We start from the raw sequence: 25,826 nt of genomic DNA on the forward strand, positions 1-25,826 counted from the left end.
TGGGGGAACATTAACCTTGCAGACACTAATCTAACTCAGTGCCATCACAAGTGCATAATGCGGGAGTTTGGAGCTTTGCCAAAAAGCAGTATTCAAATGAACATTCAGTTGGCAAGGGGTGGGAAGGTGGGCGTGGACAAGGGAAGGAGAACACCAGAAATGGTTATATAGATATTGTAAAGCCTTTCATTTCCCTCTCTCCTCAGAGGTTATGTTTACTGCAGAGAGATGCTAAATAAATCTTCAGACTGTTCTGAAGAAATCGTGATTAAGGTGCTTCATCCCTTGTTCATAATCACTCAACATTCACTGAGCATCTTTTACGTTACACGGCTGACCTTGTGCTAGGGTGGGGACACAAAGATGAGTAATTGTAAACCACTGCAGTATGCACAAGCACCTCACGGTGCTTAAAAAATGTTAGTTGAATAAAAGCATGTTTAAGGAGGTCACAATTTGGCTAAGGTCACTTAAAGGGCCTCCAACGGACGACACAACTGTAATTCTAGCTCTATATAGATCATTACCAAATCTTTGCCAGAAAGAGTGAGGTTTGGGCCCCAGGTGATGTGACAGGGGAAAACCTGTAAGACCTTGCGCAACAGGGTCCAGGATCTCCTGATCTTTCTTTTTAGACTCGCACTCTGCTTCTCAGTTTGCAGACGCTAACAGGGTTTGCTGGTTTCAAGGGCTCTGGAGCGCCGTTTCCGGAAACGGTGGCATTTGGGGTGGTGAAGGCCAACGACTGGAGGCAGCGGGGGAGAGGGCAGGTAAGAGAGGAGAAATGAAAAAGCCAAGGCATTTTGGTCAGTAGGTCCTTCACCTAGGCCCCGCCCCTTCCTTTTCCTAGGGCCTGAAACGCACCCGACCCCCGAGCCCTCTCAGGGCGCTAGGCACGGATTATGGATGAAGGCTGACTCCCTATCAAAGAGATTTCCTCAGTGCCGACATTTCTCGAATTGCTTTCATCCGGGCCCAGCTCGGGAAACCTGAGGATTGGGGCCAGCTTCCCCGGCCACGCTGGGCCAGTGACACGCAGGCGCCGGAATCGGAGCCACGCTGGGTCGTCCCAACCTGGTCCCCGGGCCAGGAAGGGAGGGCGCCGCGGAGCGCTTCCCGTGTGCGGGGCTTCCCACAATCCACCGCGCCGGCAGTGGCGGCGACCGCGGCGGCGCTCTAGCCGCGGCATGTCTGCGTCTCGACTGCTCTGGGAGGAGGAAGAGAAGGAGGAAGAGGAGGAGGAGGAGGGGGAGGAAGAGGAGAAAGGCGCAGGGGTGGGAGCTGTTGCTGAAGCTGCCACAGCAAAAGTTCTCTCCCCTCCCCCCTTCCCCTTCTCTCAAGGCCTCTAGGAGGGTTGGAGCTGCCGCCGCCTGCAGTCGGTGACCGCGCGATTCGGCGCCCGCCCGCGGTAAAGCGCTGGGCCTGGCAGGCCCGGGCCCTGGGGAGGGTGGGGGAGGGGGAAGCGACGGCGCGCGGGGGTAGCGCGCGGCGGTAACGGCCTGACCCCGGAGTGGGGGGGGGGAGCGAGCCGTGGCGAGGCTGGGGGTGGCCTGGGGAGCGGCCGAGGCCGAGCGAAGCGCAGGAGCTGGCTGGGGGACGGGAGGAAGCAGGGCGCGGATGGTGGGTTGGGGGGTTGAGAAAGGATAATGACGGGGGTGGCGGAGGCGAGAAGGCGGCCTCCGAGGCCTGAGGCGGGTGTCAGAGGTAGGGAAGGAGGTGGGAGGTTTGCAGGGGGAGGCCGGAGGGTGCTGGGTGTGGGTGTGAAAAGGCTAGAGAAACACCAGGTCTCTGTCCGTCGTGCCTGGTGCAGTGCTTTATGCACCGCAGGCCTCAGTCACTGTTGCTGCCGGAGTGTTCTTTGGGAGAAGGGAAGGGAAGGGCAGGGGTTGGAGAAAAGGGAATCCTTGCGGGAAACATAGTGGGAGTGTGTTCAGGGAGAGCGGCCAGAGGGAAAGATGCCGGATAGGTGGAGGAATGCAGAGGGTGCCCGTGGAGGAGTATCCAGGAGTCTGGAGGGTGTTCATTGTGCAGATACATTAGGTATTTCGTTATGGAAAGAACTGAAGCGTTTCTAAGGAAAGGAAAGAACGGATACAAGGAGTTTCCGCGAATAGAAAGGATAGCGTTCGAAGCCAGAGGAAGTGCTAAATACTAGAGACTATGAAGAGAATGCATGATAGAATAGACAGATGTAGTAGAATTAATAAATGTTGGCCCAAGGACTAAAGAGTTATTCCAGATGGGCCGGGATGGCCTAGTTCTGAACCTGTTTGGGCTCTTCTGTAGATGACATCTGGTAAGTGTGGGTCCCGCAGTGGTTGGGGGTCACTGAGAATTAGACCTTAGTCTGTAGTTTGATCTGAGACCTTTTAAACCTGCACCAGTGAATATTAGAATCTCTGAAACAGACGGTAAAAAAAACGCCTGGCCTCCAGGGATTCCCTAGGCCGTGAGTTTAGATTTTAGCAAATTTAAAGTACTGTCATTTACTAGAGTCAGGGTGAACACTAATGCCGGAATGGAAATTACTGGACTTGGCGGTTTTCTTCTTCACTGCCCAGCTTATCTGGTCCAGGAGAACTGATGCCATATTATTCACCCCAGGGTTATAATTAATGGTGGGTGGGGGGAGTCCATGCACAGTGGCCTTTCTTTGGAGATTCCATTTGGAGCTCAAATTAGTCTGACTGGATTGGTTCCATAACTCTGGAGCTGGTGGGAGACTTTTTGCTATTCATGGTTCCTGAATGTATACTCTCACCGAGGCATTGTGGTATTGAAGAAAATGCATCAGTCTGCAAAGTATGGGCCTGCAGAATGGAGGATCTAGAATATCTGTTTTGGTCTTAGGTTGCAAGGAGGTCAGGACTGGTTGGGTTGAGGTTTAGGGGAACCTGAAGAGACTAGATGATTCTAGAGCCAAATTAGAGGGAATATTAGCATTTTCATATCAGGAAATGAACCAAGGCCTATTGGATTTCTCTAGCTCCCACCAGACTGGATTTCCAAGAGGGAAATCTAGGCTAGAACCATACTCTTAAGATTTGCCTGAAAATTACTCACTTTTTATTGTTAAGAAAGACTGTACACATAACATTGTAATATTAATTCAGCTGAAGAAAGGGTAATATGAAATATCTTTTTATGGAAGTAGAGGGTGGAGGGATTGATGGGGAAGAAGTTTGGGAGAGGGATGGGAAAATTCAGTCTTTTATTCGTTTAGCAAATATATCTAAGGAGGATGAGAATTTAGCATTAGAGATGAGAGGGGCTTTTATTAAAAAAATTTTTTTAATGGAAATAAGCCAGGATTACTTTTTTTAAATTTGGAAAACTTTTTATGTCAGTATATTTAAATTTACTTTTTTCAAGGGCTTCAGTATATTACATCGTAGGATGTACCCATTTTTATTGTCATCACAGAATGAGAGGGTCTGTTTTCTTTCCCCTCACCTGCACTGTATATTATCATTTCTTTTAATTTTTGTAACTTTAATGGACTTAAATATAGTATGTCATCATTATTTTTCCCCCTTTTAAATTGTATGGAATTATACATGTACATAATTAAAAAGTAAAATTGTTCTGAGAGAGCTTATAATGAAAAGCTCACAAGGGTGAGCCCTTGTCTCACCTGTCCATCACAATCCCACTTTCCAGAGGCTACTACTTGTAAGCATTAATTTTTGTAGTTCGTATCATGCTTTTCTTCAGGTCTCCAAGTAATATACATGTACTGTAATTTCTTGATTGATTAAAAAGACATTATGAAGGAGTTGAAAGACCTCTGTTAATGAAACGGATTCGTGTCACTGATATTATCCCCTTCTCCTCCTTTCAAACCTTTGATAGTTATTATTTTAGCTTTTTTATTAACTGTATATCTTTAAATAATATGCTTAAATAGAAAGCATTTAAAATTATACTGGAAATAGACTGGGTGAGAAGGTAAAGGGAAGTTTGATGGATGGATCTGTAAGAAAAACTAGGTTGTAGGAGACATCTTTGCAGCAAAAGGGTTGCTGGTTAGTGATGAGGAAGAGTTGCTTGGCAATGATAGTTATTCATCTTGGAATTAGTTATCAGGTCAACTGTGCAATGTTCTTTGACAGTCTTCTGGAGAGTTTAGAGTGAGGACTCTGGGAATGGATTAAATGACTCCTTATTGTTCTTTCCAGGCTTCTATGGCAATTCTTATAAGAGTTTTTAGGAAGGAGTGAATCGGTGTGGATAATGTGTTTCTTTTTTTGTGGAGGGAGGGAGGGATGGGGAAGTGTGATCGCAGGGGGAAGAGGATGAAGGTCAGGGTATGATGGAGGTGGTGGTAATTTTGTGGGAGGCTGAAGAAAGGGTAAAGAATTCTGAGAACATTTGGATATGGTGGATGTGAAGGGGATTTAAAATTACAGTGGTGAGATAGATTTGTGGCAGTTACAAGGAAATATGCATATTTAAGTCACTAATATGGTGGAAATATGGTGGGAAAAAGTATGCTGCTTATATATTAGGCTAGATTAATAAAATATTGGGTTTTTGAAATTTGTATATGGGGCTTAACATCACCAAGTTAGTATGATGGATATGGAAAGAATAGAAAGAACTTGCTCCCCTTTTCTTTGGAAGTCTTGTTTAAGTAACCTTACCTCTTGAGAATCTTCTTTGAGTAAGAAAGCATTCACATGTAGATTATATACTGCTAAATCTTGTGTTTGCTTATGGGAATTATTCTCTCTTTGTTTTGCAGAGGGTGGCTAGACTGTACCCTACTCTGGAGCTGAGACTTTCTTAATCTTTGGGGAAACTCAGAACAGTTTAAGTGCTTAGTAAATAACCTGTTGAATGACTGATAGAAAGTAGGGTTCACTGTCGTGATAATAGTGGGACTGTGTGAAATTGCTGAACACCATGGGAGTATTGTAGACTAAATTGTGTGTTTAGAGAGTGAGGGATAAAACGGATATCTGATTGGTGAAGCCTTTAGATTTAAGGGAAGAAGACAGAATGGATTAGAATGTGACTAGAACAATCCTGCAAAAACACTGAAGGGGTGGACCAAAGTTTCTCTTCTAATCTGAGGCTAGTTTAATCTGAATAAATTTTAAATCTGGAGTTGGTGGCTGATTTAATTTCTATTTTCTTACTTCAGATCTAAATGACTAGAGATTTTTTAGCTGTTTTAAGAATCTGATTTAGGGGTGCCTGGGTGGCGCAGTCGGTTAAGCGTCCGACTTCAGCCAGGTCACGATCTCGCGGTCCGTGAGTTCGAGCCCCGCGTCAGGCTCTGGGCTGATGGCTCAGAGCCTGGAGCCTGTTTCCGATTCTGTGTCTCCCTCTCTCTCTGCCCCTTCCCCGTTCATGCTCTGTCTCTCTCTGTCCCAAAAATAAATAAATGTTGAAAAAAAAAAAAATAAAAAAACAAAAAAATAAAAAAAAAAAGAATCTGATTTAATTCATTTTGGTATGGTAATAAAAAAGTGTTAGGTGCAATTTCTTGCCTCAAGGAATTTATAGTATTTATATTCATTTAGGGGGAGAAGGACAGTTGTGAAGTAATTTAGTAATAGTGTAAGATTTCAGAAAGTTGATTTTTTAAAACAAGTATCAGCAGTATACCTCCAGGGGCGCCTGGGTGGCTCAGTCGTTTGAGCATCCAACTCTTGATTTTCGGTTTAGGTCATGATCCCAGGGTCATGGGATTGAGCCCTGAGCGTGGAGCCTACTTAAGATTCTCTCTCTTCAAAAAAAAAAAAAAAGTATACCTCCAGGTGAGAATTTTTGTATTTTGGTAGTCGTTTTCAGTAGTAGAGTTCAGAACTTTTTTGGATCACCTTTTCTGAATTCCCTTCTGAGCCTCTAGCACATTCTATACAATTTATCTATTATTAAGTACCTATTGTGTGCTCTGGGGGGATGGAGCTTTTAAAGGTGGGTCAAACATGGTCCCTATCCTCAGAGTTCATAATCCCTTTAGAAGGGCACAGTTACAAACAATATGAGGCATAATGTTATTCTGAATAGCCTTATTGGTGACAAATCTTTTTAGTTTGAAAGATTTGATTTTTAGAAATGCTGAAGATATGTTGATAGCAAAGAGAGTGAATAAAGAATAGTTTTGGTTTAAATTCGGTTAGTCACAGATATAGGAATGATTTTTGTGGTTGACTTATTAACTGAATTACTTTGGAAAACACTCCCAGTGAGGAAGTCAGAAATACTTTGAAGAGTGGCGATAACTTCACTTGGAGGTAGGTGAACACTAGATGTTAGCTAAGTGCATGAACTGGTTGGATGGATGGAGTGAATAAATGAGTAAGTGGTAGCCTCCCAAGGTTTAACTACTTTAAAGAGGACCTCATTGATTTTAATATGTAAATAAATTCTGGCTAAATTTGTTAATAAACACTTTCATTACTGGGAACAAGATGGTTTATGATTAAGCTCCCAAATGAGTTTTATGGATAGTGAATGCTGTAGGAGTTCAGGGAATGGAGAAATGAATATTGGCTAAGGTTTGGGGAAAGGATTTAAGTGTACCATACTTTAGCTAGATATTTGAAAGGATTCCTTAGGGATCTCAGGAGAGGAACTAAATTGCTCCAAATTTCTCTTGCAGCCCTAGAATGAACCTAGAGTCTGGATCTATTTTTGTCTTAATGCTTTCTGCCTATTTCATTTTAGCTACTCCTACTGGTTTGTTCCTTTTCAAATTCTTTGCTGGGTAGATTTTGAGCTCCCTGGAACAACGGGGAGGGGGGAAATCTGTTTCCATCTATGTCTAGTGTAACTTTTAGTTTTTCCTTTTATGAGCCTGTACCCCACAAATTACTTGGTCTCTGTGAGTGAAGAGCATGAGTCAACTTGGCTCTGCTATCCTGGCATTTTCCTGCATGCTTTTCTCAAAGCTGCTTTCTGAATTACAGAATAGAATAGACAGAATTGAGGGCATATGTCTAGTAGACACATGCTTGTTGAATAAATGAATGAATGAGAAAGTAAGTATCGGATAATTTAGAAGATCTAAATAATCTATTTCTGTTTCAATTCATTACGTGCCTTTTTTCTTTTTCTTTCTTTATTTCTCTCTCACTCTCTCTTTTTTTTTTTATGTTTACTTATTTTTGAGAGAGAGTTGGGGACAGAGGATCCAAAGTGGTCTTTCTGCTGATGGCAGTGAGCCCAATGCAGGGTTCAAACTCATGAACCGTAAAATCATGACCTGTGCTGAAGCTGGACGCTTAACAGACTGAGCCACCCAGGCACCCCTACCTGCCCTTTTTCTACAAAGGATTTTATGGGGGCTGACAGAAATATGTACACTGTAAATGAATTGAAATAATTGAGGAGGTCTAGTTGAAGAGAAAATGAAAGAATCTGTTTAAAGATCATAAGGTCTATTATTATGAATGCTAGGGAACTAGGAATAGAGTGGAAGACAACCAGATGGAGAAGGAAAGGTTATCCTACAGAAAGTATGATTCTGAAAGAAGGAAAACATAATTGATGTATGGTAAGGTTGTGTTTAGAGGACAGCAAGAGAAGATTGAAGGTGTAGAGGATTACTCGAAATGGTTATTTTGGGGAGGAAGATTGTAAGACAATTTGAAGGATAAGAGTAAACAAGTTTAGAATGTAGCAGAAATTATTTATGATGTGGATTTATAACTGAGGTTTCAGAAAGTGGTGGGGTGCATTCTCTTTAGTGAACAGATAACATTTGTTACATGCAAAAGCATTGTTAGAGGAGTCAGGAATAAATCCTTTGGGATTTATATTCTAGTAGTGGAGCTGAACTTGTGCACAAATAACTACATCATGACCAATGTATCATAAGAAAAACCAAATGTTACTGAAGTTAAAAGGTAGGAAAAAATATTTGGGGGAAAATCTGGGACTACCCTTAATGGCATGCAAGTGGCATTTTAGTTTTTGAAGGGATGGATAGGATTCTGGCTGATAGAAATGAATGGAAAGAGAGCATTCCAATCTGAGGTATTAGCAAAAGCAAAGACTCGGAGTTGAGAAGCCATGGATATGTGGGGAATAGTGAGTTTTTAATTTTTTTTTTTTAACTAATCCACAGTAAGAAATACATGTCACATCCTCACCTGATATATGCATGTGTGAATGTTTGTGTGTATGTATAAAACAAAAAGCTTCAATAACCATAACCTTTACATGTTGGATGCACTCGTGTGTTTTCCATTCTATTCTGTTTGGCTAAGAAAAAAAGATGTCTGTCACTCATAAACTAATTTTGTGACTAAATAGTTGATCACAGCTTCTAGTTTGGAACATGGAGTTCATGAATAGGGCATAATATGATAAAAGGTAGGAAGAGTCAGTGGGGTTGAGTAGAAAATGAATGGCCTTGAAAGCTAAGCTAAATAGTTTGTATTTGACATGATGTAGTGTTGTGCTGAGGAAGCAAAACAGAAGCTAGGTTTTAGTCTTGGCCCTTCTGTTTACCTGTGCTATGATTATGGAGAGAATTACTTCCTTTCTGAGACTCCGTTTTCCCATCAAGAAATTTTTAATTCTTACACCTTTGGGCAAGGGTTGTGGTGAAGATTTGAGGATGAAGATATATTAGCATAGGATTAAAGTATGTTAATGTATCATTAATGTATAGCTTCTGAACTTTTCTGAGTAGAGAATGGAAGCAAAGACTGTATATTAAATACCTTAACCTGCTGATAGCTATACTTGGCAGGATAGATTGGTGGCAATGTGATGGTAGAGTAAGATTGGGGGAGAGAAACTCAGTTATGAGGCTACTGGAGAAACTTAAGAAGGGCTTGGATTAGTTTGATAGCAGGATTAGAAATGAGGGGGTAGGATGTGATTGGATGGTGAGAGGAGGGGAGGATGACTGGGAATTTAGAGCTGTGGTAAGATTCAAAAGGCAACAGCTGAGACGAATACATGTTGGGGTAGTTCAGTGGGGGTACATTAGAATAGGTAGTTACAGTTTCTTGCATATAGTGGGTCCTCAGTTATTTGTTTAATGATTAAATATGTAAATTGGGGAATTTGAATTCCAAGTAGAGACAGTCATGGTGGATAGGTTTGAGAAAGAGGGCTGAGATTGAAGGGTGCTTTTGAAGGACTGCCAGAATTTCTTCAGGGAATATTTTTGTATACTTACTGTGTTCAAGATTCTGTGGTAGGCAATGTGAAGGACCCATGTTTATATATGATGGAGTTCATTTTCTTCAGGAGTTTGACCAGGGACAGAAATGTCCCTGTCTGTCTATGACTGTCTATGACAGAAGTACTGTGGCTGATTTGACTTTGTGGAGGAGTTGGTGTGCAAATTAGGCCTTGAAGTATAAATATGGTTATAGTAGGCAAGATGGTGAGGATTGGTATTCCAAGAGGAGAGAGTGTGATACAAGTAACAGAAAAGTTCTGGATGTGTTTAGGGGTTCATGGTCTAGATTAGCTAGGGTTCATCTTATGAATGGAGGGAAATAAGGCTGTAAAGTAGAAGAAACATCTAAAAATCTAGACTAAACAGGTTTTTTAAAAAGATAAAGTGCTCAAATCTTAAGGTTACAGGTCAATGAATTTTTGTAGGTAGACATTTCCAACACTCCAGAAGACTCCTTCATTTGTCACTCCAAGTTGATGTCTCCTTCAACCAAAAGTAACTACAGTGACCCTTGAACAACATGGGTTTGAACTGTGCAGATCCACTTATAAGTGGAATTTTTTTTGATAATTATGGTACAGTACTGTGTTTTTATGATTTTCTTAACCTTTTCTTTAGCTTACTTTATTATAAGAATGCAGTATATATTACATATAATCTACAAAATATGTGTTAATCTACAGTGTGCTATTAGTAAGGCTTCTGGTCAACAGTAGGCTACTGGTAGTTAAGTTTTTGGGAGTCAAAAGTTATACCCAGATTTTCGACCATGGGGTGAGAGGGAGGTTGGATTCCCCAGCCTCTGTGTTGTTCAGGGGTCAGCTGTACTATTCTGATCTTTATTGCAACAGAGTAGTTTTATGTTTTGGAATTTCTTATTAGTGGAATCATACATCCGTGTCTGGTTTCTCATGCTTAACATATGTTTGTGAGATTCATCCATGATGCGTATAGCAGTAGTTTATTCTTTTTCATTGCTCTGTGGGATTCCATTATGAACATATCACAGTGTATTTATTCATTTCATGATTGTTGGACTGTTGGCTAGTTTCTATTTTTTGGAAATCTAAGGACTTTTTTTTTTTTAAAGTTTATATATTTTGAGAAGAGTGAGCACAAGCAGGGGAGGGGCAGAGAGAGGGAGAGAGAATTCCAATCAGGCTCCACACTGTCAGCGCAAAGTCCTACACAGGGCTTGATCCCATGACCCTGGGATCATGACCTGAGCCGAAATCAAGAGCTGGATGCCCAACTGACTGAGCCACCCAGTCACCCCTGGAAGTCTAAGGACTTTTAATTTGACTCAGTATGCGGTGGGGGAACCATTGATGATTTTTGACTGGGGAAATGAGGTGATTTAAGAATAAAAATATGGTGACCTGTTTTTGTTTTGTTTTTGCAATGAAGAGAGAACCTAGTGATTAGGAGACAAAGTCAGAAGGCTCTGACAAAAGTGTGAAGTGTTGAGAGTCTAAGTTGTGATGGTGTTAGTGGTAATCAAAGAAAAGAGATATACAGAAGAAATACTTTAAAGAAAGAATTGAAGGGTTTGACGGCAAATGGGCTTTTGGGAAACTGGAGGAAAAGAAAAAGAAAAGGGAAACTTTGGGGCTTTTCTTGGGTAACTGAGAATGGTAGTGCCATTAACAAAAATTATTGGATCAGTTAACAGAACTGTTTTGGTGGGGAAGAATAATTACTTTCATTTTAAGATACATGGCCAGTGTGTGAAGCACCAAATGGAATTATGCAAGGGGAATTATTTAGCTAGAGTTAGAAATACTGGATTCAGCTGAGGAAGGAGGTCCAATAGAGATTTGGGAATATGTACCTAGAGTTGATAATTGAAGCTGCTAATTCTGGATTTGGTAGGGTGCTAATGGCATGAAATTTTTGTACTGATAATTGAGGTGTTAATTGAAGCAGTAATTGAAGAATCTAGTTAAAAAAATCATTATATATTCCAGTTCCTAAGGAATAAATTAGATTGTAGCAGAGGGTGATGGTTTAAAGATTATTTTTGGGAGCTGGGGGAAGATATCCATATGAGGAATGAAAATGTAGAAGCAGTATTAAGGGATGAGATCCTGAAGGGAGTGGAGAGAGAATGGTAGAAAGCTCCAGGATAGAACTGGAGAAAATACCCACTATTTGGGCTGAGAAGAGGACCAGTGGTCATTGGAGATAGAAGCAGCAACTGGAGAGACCACAGTAGAATCCTGCAGTACAGTGACATAACCCAGAGGAGGTAGTTCAAGTGTCATTGCCAAAGAGAGGATAAGGACTTGGGTGGTGGGTCATATGATTTGGTACATGGAATTGTTTTTATTTTGGTCTTCAGGAGAGCAGTTCAGAGACCAGAGTGCATGAGGGTAAAGGACTGAGTAGGTTGGGAGAATATGGAAACATTGAATGTAGGAATTGTATTAAGAAGTTTATTTTAAGAAGGAGGAACAGCTCTTTTTCCAAAACTGGAGGCAAGAAGTAGCAGATGGATGAAGATACAGCATTTTAGAAGCTGTAAAGAGGATTTCATTACAGGTGGAGAAGGTGTGATTTGAGGGAATTTTATGGAAGTTATTGAGTATTTGATGGGATTATAGACTTAAATATGAAAATGACTTGGAATTAGTCAATGACATAGAGAGTTGTATTTAGAATAAATCAGTTGTGGAAGATTTCATAGCTTTCTGGTGGTACTTAACACCCAGTGTGTGGGTGTGAAGAAAACAGATGGTGAAGATTGTCTGTCATTAGGGAGGTGCATGGTGAATATAATAGAAGGTCATGATGTTCTAGAGAGGGCAGTATTAAATGGCTGATGGACAGATTTCAATTGTGTGGGGAGACAAGTGAAGCCAAAGGGACGTAAAGAGCAGGTGTAGAAGTATAAAATAAAGTCGTGGTTTAAAAAAAAAAAAAAAAAAGGGAGGTCTCTGAAGTTACAATCCTTGTGGTACAGCACTTCCAGTTGATGACCTATTTTCATTATATATGTGTGAGTGGCTGAAGTGCAGCTGAAGGTTTTAGGAGTTGAGGAAGGTCAGGGTGTAGAAAGTACTTCAGCATCATTGTTGAAGTTACTGAGAATAATTGCTGATTGTGGGACAAAGTAGAATTGGTCTTTGGGGAAGGAAGATGGGAGTGTATTCCGGAGCTTGGTAGACGTTGCAAGTGGAATGGTTTAAGTAAGTAGTGTAAACTGCAAAGAGATATTTTAGTGATAGGAGTGGCCCTTGGGAGCAAGAAGCAGTTGGTCTTTTAGCAAGCTGAAGGAGTAGAAGAGTGGATAGTTAAGTCAGGAGAGAAGCAGGTTGTTCAGAAAAAGCCAAGCTTGAGATAAGATGCAGGGGTGGTCACAACAATCCAGGCAAGAGATGATAATATCTGACTTGTGGTGTGGGGATGGAGATAAATAGATTTGTTACATTCACCAGTTCTTTAAATTTCTTTAGAAATAAATTATACTTGCAAAATCGTAGCCATTCATGTGCAAGGGAAAAAAAGGTAAGGTGGAGGTATACTAATATGAAAGGCAAAAGACACAGGGTAGTTTGTTGACAGTAGAACATGGATAAACTGATAGAAGCTAGTAAATGGGTAGAACAGAAATGAATGAGGAGATTGGGCTTGGCCTGAATCTGAATAAGATGAAAAGGAGAGTAAGTCTGTTGCAGCAGAGAAAATAGGGGGAAAGCATAACGCTATCTAGGAAATAATGCCAGGAGCCTGTTCTTTCTTTGTGCATATAAGGACAGTCCTTGCCACCCATGATCTTATAAAGATAATAGTGCATATGTGTAAGTATTTTAAAAAATAGCATAATAATAGAGGTATTGAGATCTTTTGAACTCTACTTGAGTTCCTCAAAACCATATCAGTCTTTGCTTGCAGAAACTGTGTGGTGGTAATTTGTATAGATAGAGAGGTTCAGGTAAAAAGTAGAAAGAATGGGTGGATATTAGGAAGGAGACATCCTAAGCCGTCTAAAATGGCCTCTGTAGTTTTGTTGTTGTTGTTGCTGTTGTTGTTTTGTCTATAGTGACTTTTATCTCCAAATTTCTTATTGTTCTTAGGGTGGCTGCTTTGTTTTCTATATAGATGAGAAAATATCTATATAGAGATGAGCCCCAGAAATATAGTTCTAAATACACTGTCTTGTTTGTAGTTATTTGTCATTTATTGAACATGTCTAAAGGAGCTATATTGCCAACTCCAAAACCAAAATATAGTTTAACATTACTACTTATTTATTTATTATTTATTTTAAGATTTATTTATTTATTTTTGAGAGAGTGAGTGTGCCAACAGGTGGGGGGCATAGAGAGGGAAAGAGAGAGAGAATCTCAAGCAGGCTTCGGGCTGTCCAAGCAGAGCCCGACACAGGGTTCAGTCCCACAAATCATGACCTGAGCTGAGAAATCAGGAGTTGGATGCTTAACTGAATGAACCACTAGGTTCCCCTTTTGATTTTTTTTTCTTTTTTTTTTTAATCTCAGTGCTTGAAACCTTTATCATCTTCCATTGGTGATACTTAAGACCTAGACCAGGCCTCTAATGCTTTGGCTTTGCTCTCAAACTTTTGCTTGTCCAGTTCTGCAGTTGTATTCATTTTTGTCAGTCTTTGTTGTCTGTCAATTTTTCCTTTGTATTATCAAAGGCTTGACTCTCAGGTGCTTACCTGACTGTGGTTTTTGAGATTCTCTCTCAGTGCCTTGCTGTGGTCCCGGAAGCTGACATTTTAAACTATTACCAGTCCAGTGCTGGTATCCTTCAGACCCTTTGTATTTGCATTACATTCCTTACATGATTAATTCACATGGTCATCCTCTGAACAAAGAATACTTTCTGATCTTCCCTGTTTAGAGCAGGGTTTTTGATGTTACTCCATGTTTCAGAGAGAGCATATTTAGTGGCAGTGAGAAGAATATGACAAGACATAAAATAGGTATTATTGGTGTTTGACCCAGGTGCAGCTTTGCTTCAGGATTACTTCCAGAATGCAGCCCCAGGTCATTCATTACGTTTCCCACCCTCCCTTCTACATTTAGTCAGTCACCAAACTTAATAATGAAGGACCTGTGGAGACCCAGAGCTTTGAAAAGGCCTAACAGGGTTCAGGGAGGTCATTTTGCCCATCTCACTTTTCTGCTGTAAGCTGCCTGATTTGGTCTAGAGTTGTTTCCAGGACATACCTCAGACATAGCTAGGCCTTGGCAAGTGGGTGGTGTGGGTTAGACTGATTGATGGTGGACATCTTAAGGAAGGTGTTGGGCATTATTGTAGTGGAAACAGAGAATGTTTAATGGTAATTATATTAATTTAACAGATAAGTGACTTCACAAGATAGGGGTTGGATACCTGAAAATCTTGGTTGGCTTAAGGAGTTTTCCTTGTAAATTTGAGAAAAGCCCTTTTATAATGGCTAGAATGAAATACATACTTGATGTTTTGCAGGGTCCCATATATGTGTGTTTGTCAACATGTACACATTTAATGACACATACTGTGTTAATTTGAATAGGCTCTATAATTAGAGTCTTTAGGGAAATGGGCATGGTAGTCTTGAGTTATGAGTGATTCCAGTGAATCAGTAGAGAATATTTGGAAAGATCATTGTCAGATTATTGGGAGTGTGCTTGGGAAATGAATTTTTTAGTGACTGTGGTGGCCATTCTGGAATAGGTTCACAAAATTTGAGGGCAGTTTGGGGCAAATTTGTGTATTAAGTTGGAGACTGTTAGTTTGGAGGAAATGAGGGAACACAAAATGCAGTTTTGAGAAAGTTAGGTGAATTGATTTGGTGGGAGCTGATCAAAATTGTAAGTTAGCTGTGGAGAGGTTTTGAATAGGTAAGTGGGAGATGTAATTTATGAGGAAGCTTGATATTAGAAAAGTAAATTCAAGAGTAAAATTGGAGAGATGGTTTAGGGGAGGTGATTTTTTGAGGGGAATACAGCTCTTAGGTTAAAAACAGGAAGGCAAGGGACAACTGCATCGAGTAAAGGTGTGGAGAAACAGAGTACTTGGAGGGGTTAAGGAAGAGGTTACTGAAAGATTTCTCATCGTGAGGAGTGCTTTGTTGGATACTACTTTTGAATAGTGGTTCGGTAACGTAGGGGGCTTAAACGTCCCTCGGTCTGTAGGGGTGGGGACAGTTAGGCGGAAGAGTTACCTTTCTTGAGAAGCCGGGGCAGTCGGGAACCCGGGCCCGGATCCGACCCCCGCACTGGCGGGGTTTTGTCTGCGCTCGGCCGGGGGGCGGACGCAGCGGAGGCGAGGGGCTGCGCCGTGCTGGGCCCAAGAGCCGCCACGGCAGAGCACAGCCGGGAGGGCCACTGGCGCGGCGCTCCGCACAACCGGGCCTCTCCCAGGGCGCTTCAGTAAGTGAGCAGGCCGCGCGGGCTGTGCGGTGGGGGCCGGGAGGAGGAGCTTTCTGGAGCGCCCCCAGCGGACCTCCGCACGCGGCTCGCAAGGCTTCCTTTTGTTGTGTGTGTACGTGTGAGTGTGCGCGCGCGTGCGTGAGTGCGCCCGTGTGCAGGGAGGCGGCGGAGGAGCGCCGAGAAGCCGGGGCTTTGCCTGCCGGGGTGCCTCGGCGGGCGGCGAGGCCTCCCAGACGCCCGTCTTCCGGGTCGGGGCCCGCGGCGCAGCGAGATGGCGAACTTTGTGAGTGGCTTCTTGGCGGCCAACAAGTGTCTGCCTGTCAGCGGGGACCGCCGAATGCTAATTGACAGGCCCCCCCCCCCCCCCCGTTTCTCTCCTTCTTTTTTCAAATTTTCTGTTGGACTGGGTTGTGTTTACCGTCTTACGGTGTGCCGTAAGGTCAGATGGGTAATTTGGTCTGCTAGACGAATAGTTTTTTACTCGATATCAAGAACAGAAATGTACGCCGGGATACGTATATTGGTTGCGCTAGTAAAACCTGCATGTTTAGTGGTAAGAACCGTGCTAAGGCCTCTCCGTAATGAGGCTATGGGGTAAACTTTTGCTCTCCAGACTTTGTGAAGCACTTTTTACAGTGCCAGGAAAGAACTCTGCGTACAAGACTAAAAGCTAGATAAAGTTAGGAAATGCAAAAGTTAAAGCCCTTCCCAAGAGCTTGAATTAAAAACAGCTTTTTGTTTTGTTTTACATAATTATGATCGTGTAGTTCGTAGAGTTTTGCAAAATTGGGCATGGTGTGATCTAAAAAAAAAGAGCATTTCTTATTTTTATAGGGGGCAATGGTAAAGGCACCACACAGTTTTGAAATTTCAACTATGTTAAATGTTGCTATAAATAAAATCCTATTCAGATTTTTAGATTTAATATATCTAAAAATACGTTTGCAGTTGTCCTTTGGGTGCAGGAGGAAGTCCTGGGTTTCACGGTGCTTGTTTCTGGGCAGATTTTCAGTATTGTCAGCATGATACGCACGTAGAACCTTAACCTGAGTGAATAATTTGCTTGAGATTACCAGTCTGTTTTGCAACTGGGAATAGACTCTGGGTCTCTTATTCCCAGTCTGGTGACCTATCCAAGAATAGACTAAGGAAACTGGGTATTTTTCTGTTTGGTGGAAAATATGGCTGAGTTGATTTTGTAGTGAGCTTTAAAGGGCCAAAAAGTGAATGGGTGAACATTTATATTTTCTGTTGTAACATTTAAACGAAGTTTCTCCACATGTCTTTGGTCTTTCTTTGAATATATAAGGAACTTTAGGATATTCTTCAGTGTTACTTTTCATGGCATTTGTAGCACACTTAACACTTGATTAAAATAGATCGATGCTTATTGTAATTAACTGTGGGTAGTTGTGTTTTTCATGCGGATATTCTCCCTGGTTAGAGAATAGCAGGTAACTTGAGAATGTTTAGCCTTCTCACAAATGCTGGGGAGAATAGGCATTATGTTAACTTCATTAATCTCTGACTTAAAAACTTGGCTCTTATTATTGAAGATACTTGAAAAGGTACAGATGGGGATACTTGTGGATTTTCTCCTCCTCAGCTTTATATACTCTTATTCTCACTACTATTATTACATTAGCTATACATAACAATATTTGGTTATTAACGTGTTTCGGTAGGCCTCACAGAAAAGAGTACCTTTTCTGTTTCTTTTCCTTTTTTTTTTTTTTTTTTGAAAGAGTACCATTTCTTTTCATAGTATATGAGTTGCAATTGAACTTTTTTATTTTGTTCATTCCTAACCTGTTTTAGGCCTTTTTTTTTATTAAAAAAAATTTTTTTTTTCAACGTTTATTTATTTTTGGGACAGAGAGAGACAGAGCATGAACAGGGGAGGGGCAGAGAGAGAGGGAGACACAGAATCGGAAACAGGCTCCAGGCTCCGAGCCATCAGCCCGGAGCCTGACGCGGGGCTCGAACTCACGGACCGCGAGATCGTGACCTGGCTGAAGTCGGACGCTTAACCGACTGCGCCACCCAGGCGCCCCTGTCTTAGGCCTTTAAATCACAAAAACATTCTTTCTTCCTCCCATCTCCAAAAAACCCTGGACATTTATTAATGTAATGCAATAATTCTCCACCAGAAGTGATTTTGGCAATGTCTGGAGACATTTTTGGTTGCCATGCTGGGGGATTCTGTTGGTATCTAGTGGGTAGATGCTAAACATCCTACAGTGCACATGATAGCCCTACAACAAAGAATTATCCAGTGCAAAATGTCAGTAGTGTTGATGTTCAGAACCCTTGACCTCATATATTGAAAATAACATTCTCCCAAATTAAATATTACAAAAGTTATTTATAATGTAATTAACATGTCTGTACCATATTGTTAGGAATCTTTTTCCAGAGTTGTCATTAGAATGATCATGGGTCAAAGGTTATGAATTATACTTTAGGTCATCAATACATGTGATTTTGGAGCTGCAAAATTAACAAGTTTATTAAGGCTTTTTGTATGTAGATAATGGAGTTTCCGAGGGATTGTGACTTCCAAGTTCTCACAGAGAACAGAGTTCAGGTCTCTTCTTTGTATTATAATTTAATTTACTTAATTAAAATTAATTTTGATTATTACTGAGGGAAACAGTATTGATAATTTTTGCTTGATATACAAATACATTTAAATAATTGAATTAAATAATTGCATTGTGAGAATCTCAGTATTTAGTGAATTATTGATAACTTTTTCAGATTCACATGTGTTTGTTGAATTCATCAGCATGGTTTGTAATGGTTGTAAACTTTTCAGCATGTGCTTTTTAAAAAAGTGTTTGAAAAATTGAAAAAGACCACATATACTTTTAAAACAAAAACATATTTAAAGTTAATTATGATACTTTAGGCAACATTGCAAATGCAAACCCAATTGGAGCTGTTCAGACATCTGTGGGTGTCTTGAACTTAGACATCTGTTTTGCAGAATTGTGTGAAGATCACCATAATGGTGAATTACTGTGCTAGCTGTAAATCGATTCTAGCAAGATCCTTTTGGTTTAATTTTAGAAAAAGATATTGGAACTTTCAGGTGAACTGTAATTGGGTGAAATATAAATTGAGTATTTAGATGAAAAATTTTTTTTTTGAGAGAGGGCACAAGTGAATGAGGGGCACAGAGGTGGGGGGCGCAGAGAGAGAGAAGTGGGGCTCACTCAGTGCGGGGCACGAGCTCACCCAGGCGCCTAAGATGAAGTATTTTCAAATTAAGCAGTCTATTATTGTCGGAGGAAGAAGTATCAATGGGGTTCTTTTTATGTTTAAATTTTTTTTTCAGTAGAGGGGTGCCTGGGTGGCTCAGTCGGTTAAGTGTCTGACTGCCCTCAGGTCATGATCTCATGGTTTGTGATTTCAAGCCCTGCGTGGGGCTCTGCACTGACAGGGGAGTCTGCCTGGGATTCACTTTCTCTCTCCCTCTCTCTCTGCCCCCTCTCCCCCCACTCTCTAAAATAAATAAATAAATAAACTTAAAAAAATTTTTTTTCGATAGTGTACTTTTTTGTAAATGAGTAAAACAAATGAAGACAAAGGATCGTATGAGCAAAGATTTCTTTAAATGGTTTAAGTAAAAAATTTATAGAAGAAATTTACAGTGCATATTAGCAAAAAACTCAACTGGAAAAGCTGCTGTTAATATTTTGATATATGGTCTTCTTATAATTTCATTAACTTTTTATTTTGGAAAAATTTAAATGGGTAAAAAATTGAATTGTACAATGAACCTCCATATACCTATGACCTAGCTTCAATAGTTAGCAATTAATGGCCATTCTTGTTTCATCTATACCCCTACCTCATTTCTCCCCTTTCATATTTTTAAAGAAACTTTATTTTGAAATAATTATAGACTCACAGGAAGTTGCAAAATTAGTACAGAGTCCTGTATATCCTTTGCCCAGCTTTTCCCAGTGGTGACAAATCATATAAAGCTCTAGTAACATCAAAACCAGGAAATTGACATTGGTTCATTATTCTTAACTGAACTGCCGGAAATACTTACTTTGCACCATTAAAAAAAAATTTTTTTTTTAACGTTTATTTATTTTTGACAGAGAGAGCATGATTGGGGGAGGGGCAGAGAGAGAGGGAGACATAGCATCTGAAGCAGGCTCCAGGCTCTGAGCCGTCAGCACAGAGCCCGACTCGGGGCTTGGACTCATGAACAGTGAGATCATGAGCCGAAGTTGGACGCTCAACCGACTGAGCCACTCATGCGCCCCTGCACCATTTTTTTTTAAACCTGAATTCATTTGTGTGTGTGTGTGTGTGTGTGTGTGTGTGTGTGTGTGTGTATGGTTCTTTGCAATTTTCTCCCATACATAGTAAGTTCGTATAACTACTACCACAGTGAAGATACAGAGCTGTTCCATCATCACAAAGAAAACCCCTCTTGCTAGGCCTTTGTATTTGCATTCCACCTCAAAACCCCTCCCTGTCTCTTGGCAATCTTATTTTCCATCCCTGTAGTTTTGTCATTTTAAGAATAATGTATTAATAACATACTTTTTTGAATCAAAATTCATGTGTTGAACTTTGGGTATATTCAGTATTTTGCTGTTGAGAAATAAAGTGGTTATGAGGGGCGCCTGGGTGGCTCAGTTGGTTAAATGTCTGAATTCAGCTCAGGTCATGATCTCACAGTTTGTGAGTTTGAGCCCCATGTCGGGCTCTGTGCTGACAGCTCAGAGCCTGGAGCCTTCTTCGGATTCTGCATCTCCCTCTCTCTCTGCCTCTCCCCTGCTCATGTTCTGTCTCTCTCTCTGTCAAAAATAAGTAAACATTAAAAATAAAAAAAAAAGTGGTTATGAAAATTCATGTATAGCAATTTGTGTACAGTTGTCTGAGATAAATGCCCAAGAGTGAGCTTTTTAGGTTGTATGGCAAGGGCAAGTTTAGTTGTTGTTGTTGTTGTTTTAATGTTTACTTCTGAAAGGGAGAGAGAGACAGAGACAGAGTGTGAGCAGGAGAGAGGAAGACACAGAATCCGGAGCAGGCTCTAGGCTCTGAGTTGTCAGCACAGAGCCCAACGAGGGGCTGGAACTCACGGACTGCGAGATGATGACCTGAGTCCAATTCGGATGCTTAACTGATTGAGCCACCCAGGCGCCTTGGGCAAGTGTAGTTTTATAAGAAAATTCCAAACTGTTTTTCCAGAGTGACTGTACCATTTTATGAGAGATCTACTTGTTCTAAATGCTTGGCAACATTTGTTACTATTTTTTATTTTAGCTGTTGTAATAGGTATATAGTGATATTTTATTGTAGTTTTAATTTGCATTTCCTTATTGACTAATGATATTGAACATCTTTATATGTATTGGCTGTTTATGCCTTTTGCTTATTTTCTAATCTGAATATATATGTATATTTTTACTGTTAAGTTTTGAGAGTTCTTTATATAGTGCAGATAAGAATTCATCAGAAACATTGTTTGCAAACATTTTCTCACTCCATGGCTTATCTTCTCATTTTCTTCACAAGTTCTTTCACAGGGGAGATGTTTTCAGTTTTAATGAAGTCTGTTTCTTTTACGAATCATGCTTTGGTGCCAAATCCAGGAACCTTTTTCTTTAGTCCTGAAGGATGTCTCTGATAGTTCTGTAGTTTTATGTTTACGTTAAACTCATGATCCATTTAGTTTTTATATAAAGTTGTGAGGTTTAGGTCAACACTTTTTTTTTTTTTAATTTTTTTAATGTTTATTTATTTTGGGGAGACAGCACAAGCGGGGGAGGGGCAGAATGAGAGGGAGACACAGAATCTGAAGCAGGCTGCAGGCTCTGAGCTGTCAGCACAGAGCTGAATGCGGGGCTCGAACCCATGAAGCGCAGGATCATGACCTGGGCTGAAGTCGGATGCTTAACCGGCTGAGCTACCCAGGCACCCCTAGGACAAGACTTTTTTTTTTGCGGATGGATGGATGTCCAGTTGTTCCAGTACTATTTGTTGGAAAGACTATCTTTCCTCCATTGAATTGTATTATCTGTTGGGCATATTTGTGTTAGTCTAGTTAATTTTGGGTTCTTTGTTGCATTGATATAGGTGTCTATCCCTTTTGTCAGTCCACACTGTGTTGATTAATGTAACTGTATAATAGTATTAAGATCAAGTAGATGATTCCTTCCACTTTGTCAAGATTGTTTTAGCTTTTGTAGTCTCTTTGCCTTTTCGTATATGTTTTAGAAGAATCTTGTTGATGTATACCAAAAAGTATTGCTGGGATTTTGATAGGAATTGAATAAATTTGTAATTAAATTTGGGAGAATTCCTTTATTATACAGAGATTTTCAATCCATGACTACAAATGTCTCATCATTAATTTAGATCTTCCATATTTTTTGAAGCAAATTCTAGGCATATAGTTTTCCTTAAACAGCTTTATTGAGATATAACTTTATGTACCATATAATTTATTCATTGAAAGTGTATATAATTCAGTTGTTTTTAGCGTATTCAAACATTGTGCAGCCATTACCACAATCAATTTTAGAACATTTCCATCGCCCTAAAAAGAAACTCTGTCCATTAACAAACAAAAAGACGACTGTTTGTTGCCCTTTGTCCTAGCCCCTGGCAACAACTAATTTATTTTCTGTCTATGGATTTATCTATTCTGAACATTTCAGATTAATGGAATCATACAATAGGTGATCTTTTATGTTTTGCTTGTTTCATGTAGCATAATGTTACACGATGTAGCATGTGTCAGGAGTTCATTCTGTTTATTGCTGAATAGTATTCTGTTGTATAGATATACCACATTTTTTAAATCCATCAGTTGACTGACATTTGGGTTGCTTCTACTTTTTAGCTATTATGAATAATAGCTAATAATTGCTATGAACATTCATGTGCAAGTTTTTATGTGAATATTTGTTTTCACTTCTCTTGGGTGTATACCTAGGAGTGGACTTGCTGAGTCATATTCAAGAAATCATTGCCAGGACTAGTGTTATGAACTCTTCCCCCTTCTATTTTCTTTTAGGAGTTTTATAGTTTTAGACCCCATGCTCAAGTCTTTAATCCATTTTGAATTGATTTTTTGTGTATAGTATAAGGGTCCAATTTCATTCCTTTTGCATGTGGATATCCGGTTTTCCCAAAACCATTTGTTGAACAGGCTATCCTTTCCCCATTGTGTATTCTTGGTACCCTTGTTGAAGATCAGTCATCTGTAAACATGTGGGTTTATTTCAGGGCTCTGTTTTCTTATGTTGGTCTGTATGTCTGTCTTTATGCTAATACTATTACTTTTTAGTTATTGTAGCTTTGTATTACGTTTTGAAATTAGGAAATGTGAGGCCTCCAGCTTTGTTCTTTAAGATGTTTTGTCTATTTGGGGTTCTTTGTGTTTCCATATGAATTTTAGGATTTTTCTGCCCTACTTCTGTAAAATTGCTATTGGGATTTTGGTAGGGATTGCACTGTATCTGTAGGTGTAGATCACTTTGGGTAGTATGGACATTTTAATAATCCATGGACATGGGATGTCTTTCTATTTATTTGTGTTTTAATTTTTTTCATCAGTGTTTTGTGTTTTTCAGTTTACAAGTCTTTTGCCTCCTTGGGTTAAGTTTTTCTAAGTACTTTATTCTAAGTAAAGTAAAGTAATGTTACTATTATAAGTGACATTACTTTCTTAATTTCATATTTTGTTCACTGCTAGTATACCATTGAGTTTTGTATATTCTTGTACTGTACAACCTTGCTGAACTTATTTATTCTTGTAGTTTTTTAGTGTATTCTTTATGGTTTTATGTATATCGGATGCCATCTGTAAATAGGGGTACAGTTTACTGCTTCCTTTCCAATGTGAATGCTTTTTAATTTTCTTGCCTAATTTTCCTTGTTAGAACATCTAGTACAGTGTCGAATCAAAGTAGTGAGAGTAGACCTCTTTGTCTTGTTTCCGGTCATGGGGGAAAGCATTCAGTATTTCATCATTAAGTATAACATTAGAATTTTTGTAGATGGCCTTTATCAGGTTGAGGAGATTCTCTTCTGTGCCTAATTTCTTGAATGTTTTTGTTATTTAAGGATGTTGGATTTTGTCACATGCTTTTCTGCATCTGCTGAGATGATCTACAAAAAATAAAGGTTTTGTCTTCTATTCGGTTGGTAGGGTGTATTTACTTGATTTTCAGATCTTAAACCAATTTTGCATTTCTGAGATAAATCTATTTGGTTATTGTGCATATTCATTTTTCTGTGTTAGTGAATTCGGTCTGCTAGTATTTGTTGAGGATTTTAATGTCTATAATCAGAGATAATGGCTTGTCATTTTCTTTTTTAAAATTTAATGTTTATTTTGAGAGAGCACACATGCACAAGTTGGGGAGGGGCAGAGAGAGGGAAAAGAGAGGATCCCAAGCTGTCAGTGCAGAGCCCTACATGTGGCTCGATCCCATGAACCGTGAGATAGTGACCTGAGCCAAAATCAAAAGCTGCTCAACTGACTGAGCCACCCAGGCGCCCTGCCATTTTCTTTTCTTGTGACATCTTTATTTTGTTTTGGTATCAGTGATACTGATCTTATAAGATAAATTAAGAAATGTGCCTTCATCTATTTTTGGGAGGAGTTTGTGAACAACTGGAATTTAATTCTTTATTAAATTTTTTTGGTAGAACTTCCCAGTGAAGCTGAGCTTGGGAGTGTTCTTTTTGGGCGCTTTTAAATTAAGAATTCATTTTTCTTAAATGGTTATAGAACTATTTAGATTATTTCACTTTGGCTTAGTTTAGGTAGTATAATTCTGATAAATTGAGAAATTTCTTCGAAGTGATAAATTTAAGAATGTAAAGTTGTTTTGTAGTATTTTCCTTACTGTATTTTAGTTGGTGCAAGTTCTTTAGTGATATCCACTTTTGAATCATTACATTAGTGATTTGTGTCTTCTCTGTTTTTTATTTGTTAGTCCTATTAAATACTTACAAAATTTTTACTTCACAGATTTTTTCTATTTTCCAGTTTTCAATTTCATTAATTTATGTTCTATATTGTTTCCTTCCTACTGCTTGCTTTGGGTTTATATATATTTTGCTTTTTTTTTTTTTTTTTAAGTTTCTTGTGGTAGGCAATTAGGTTTTTGATTTGAGATCTTCATTTATTTTTATTTATTTTTACTATGTATTTATTTTTTTTTTGAGAGGGAGGGACAGAGGGAGAGGGACAAAGATAACCTCAAGCAAGCTCCACAAGGGTCGTGAGATCATGACCTGAGCTGAAATCGAGTCAGACACTCAACCAACTGAGCCACCCAGGGACCCCTGAGATCTTTCTTCATTTCTATTGTAAGCATTTAGTGCTATAGATTTCCTTTTAATTACTGCTTTAGCTGCATCTCACAAATTTTGGCATGTTGTGTTTTTATTTTCATTCATTTTTATGTGTCTGTATTTTAAAGTTTTCTTTGAAATTTCCACCTTGACCCATGCACTTTTTAGAATTGTGTTGTTTTTTCCTGATGTTTCTAGGTTTTGTTTTTTCTTTTTTTTAAATTTTTTATTTTATTTATTTATTTATTTTTTTAAATTTTTTTTTTTTCTTTCCACGTTTTTATTTATTTTTGGGACAGAGAGAGACAGAGCATGAATGGGGGAGGGGCAGAGAGAGAGGGAGACACAGAATCCAAAGCAGGCTGCAGGCTCTGAACTGTTGGCACAGAGCCCGACGCAGGGCTCGAACCCACTAACCGTGAGATCATGACCCTAGCCAAAGTCAGACGCTCAACCTACTGAGCCCTCAGGTGACCCTGTTGTCTTTCTGTTACTGATTTCTAGTTTAGGTCCATTATGGTCAGAGAATGCACTCTATTATTTTAATTCTTATAAATTTGTTGAGGTTTGTTTTGTGGCTCTGGATATGATCTGCCTTGGTGAATGTTCCATGGGTGCTTGAAAAGAAATGTGTGTTCTGCTGTCATTGGGTGGAGTATTTCATATACAGTTGACCTTCGAACCACATGGGTTTGAATTGTGCTGGTCTACTTATATTTGGATTTTTTACAGTACAGGACTGTAAATGTGTTTTCCTTATTTTCTCAGTAACATTTTCTTTTATCTAACTTTAAGAATACAGTATATAATGTAATACACAAAATGTATGTTAATGGATTGTTTTTTATCTGTAAAGTTTCTGGTCAGTAGTAGGCTATTAGGAATTAAGTTTTTGGGGAGTCAGAAGTCATACATGGATTTTGTGTGAGGGAGTTGTTCAGGTTTCATCTGTA

General features: G+C 39.6%; 1 protein-coding gene across 5 annotated transcripts in view; it reads left to right on the top strand.

The window, feature by feature from the left end:
- The first annotated feature begins 1,161 nt into the window (after positions 1-1,161).
- ZNF148 (zinc finger protein 148) overlaps positions 1,162-25,826 on the top strand; it is a 122,623-nt gene continuing 97,958 nt past the window's right edge. For 2 of the 5 annotated variants that reach the window (XM_030330256.1, XM_030330258.1), the window contains exon 1: positions 15,704-15,817. The gene's annotated coding sequence lies outside the window, so the exon portion shown is untranslated. Of the gene's footprint in view, positions 1,409-15,703; positions 15,818-25,826 lie in introns of those variants that run through there. The other 3 variants (XM_030330255.2, XM_030330257.2, XM_030330259.1) reach the window with 3 other exon arrangements.

The sequence above is a fragment of the Lynx canadensis genome, chromosome C2 (genome assembly GCF_007474595.2).
Source record: "Lynx canadensis isolate LIC74 chromosome C2, mLynCan4.pri.v2, whole genome shotgun sequence".
Taxonomy (NCBI): Eukaryota; Metazoa; Chordata; class Mammalia; order Carnivora; family Felidae; genus Lynx; species Lynx canadensis.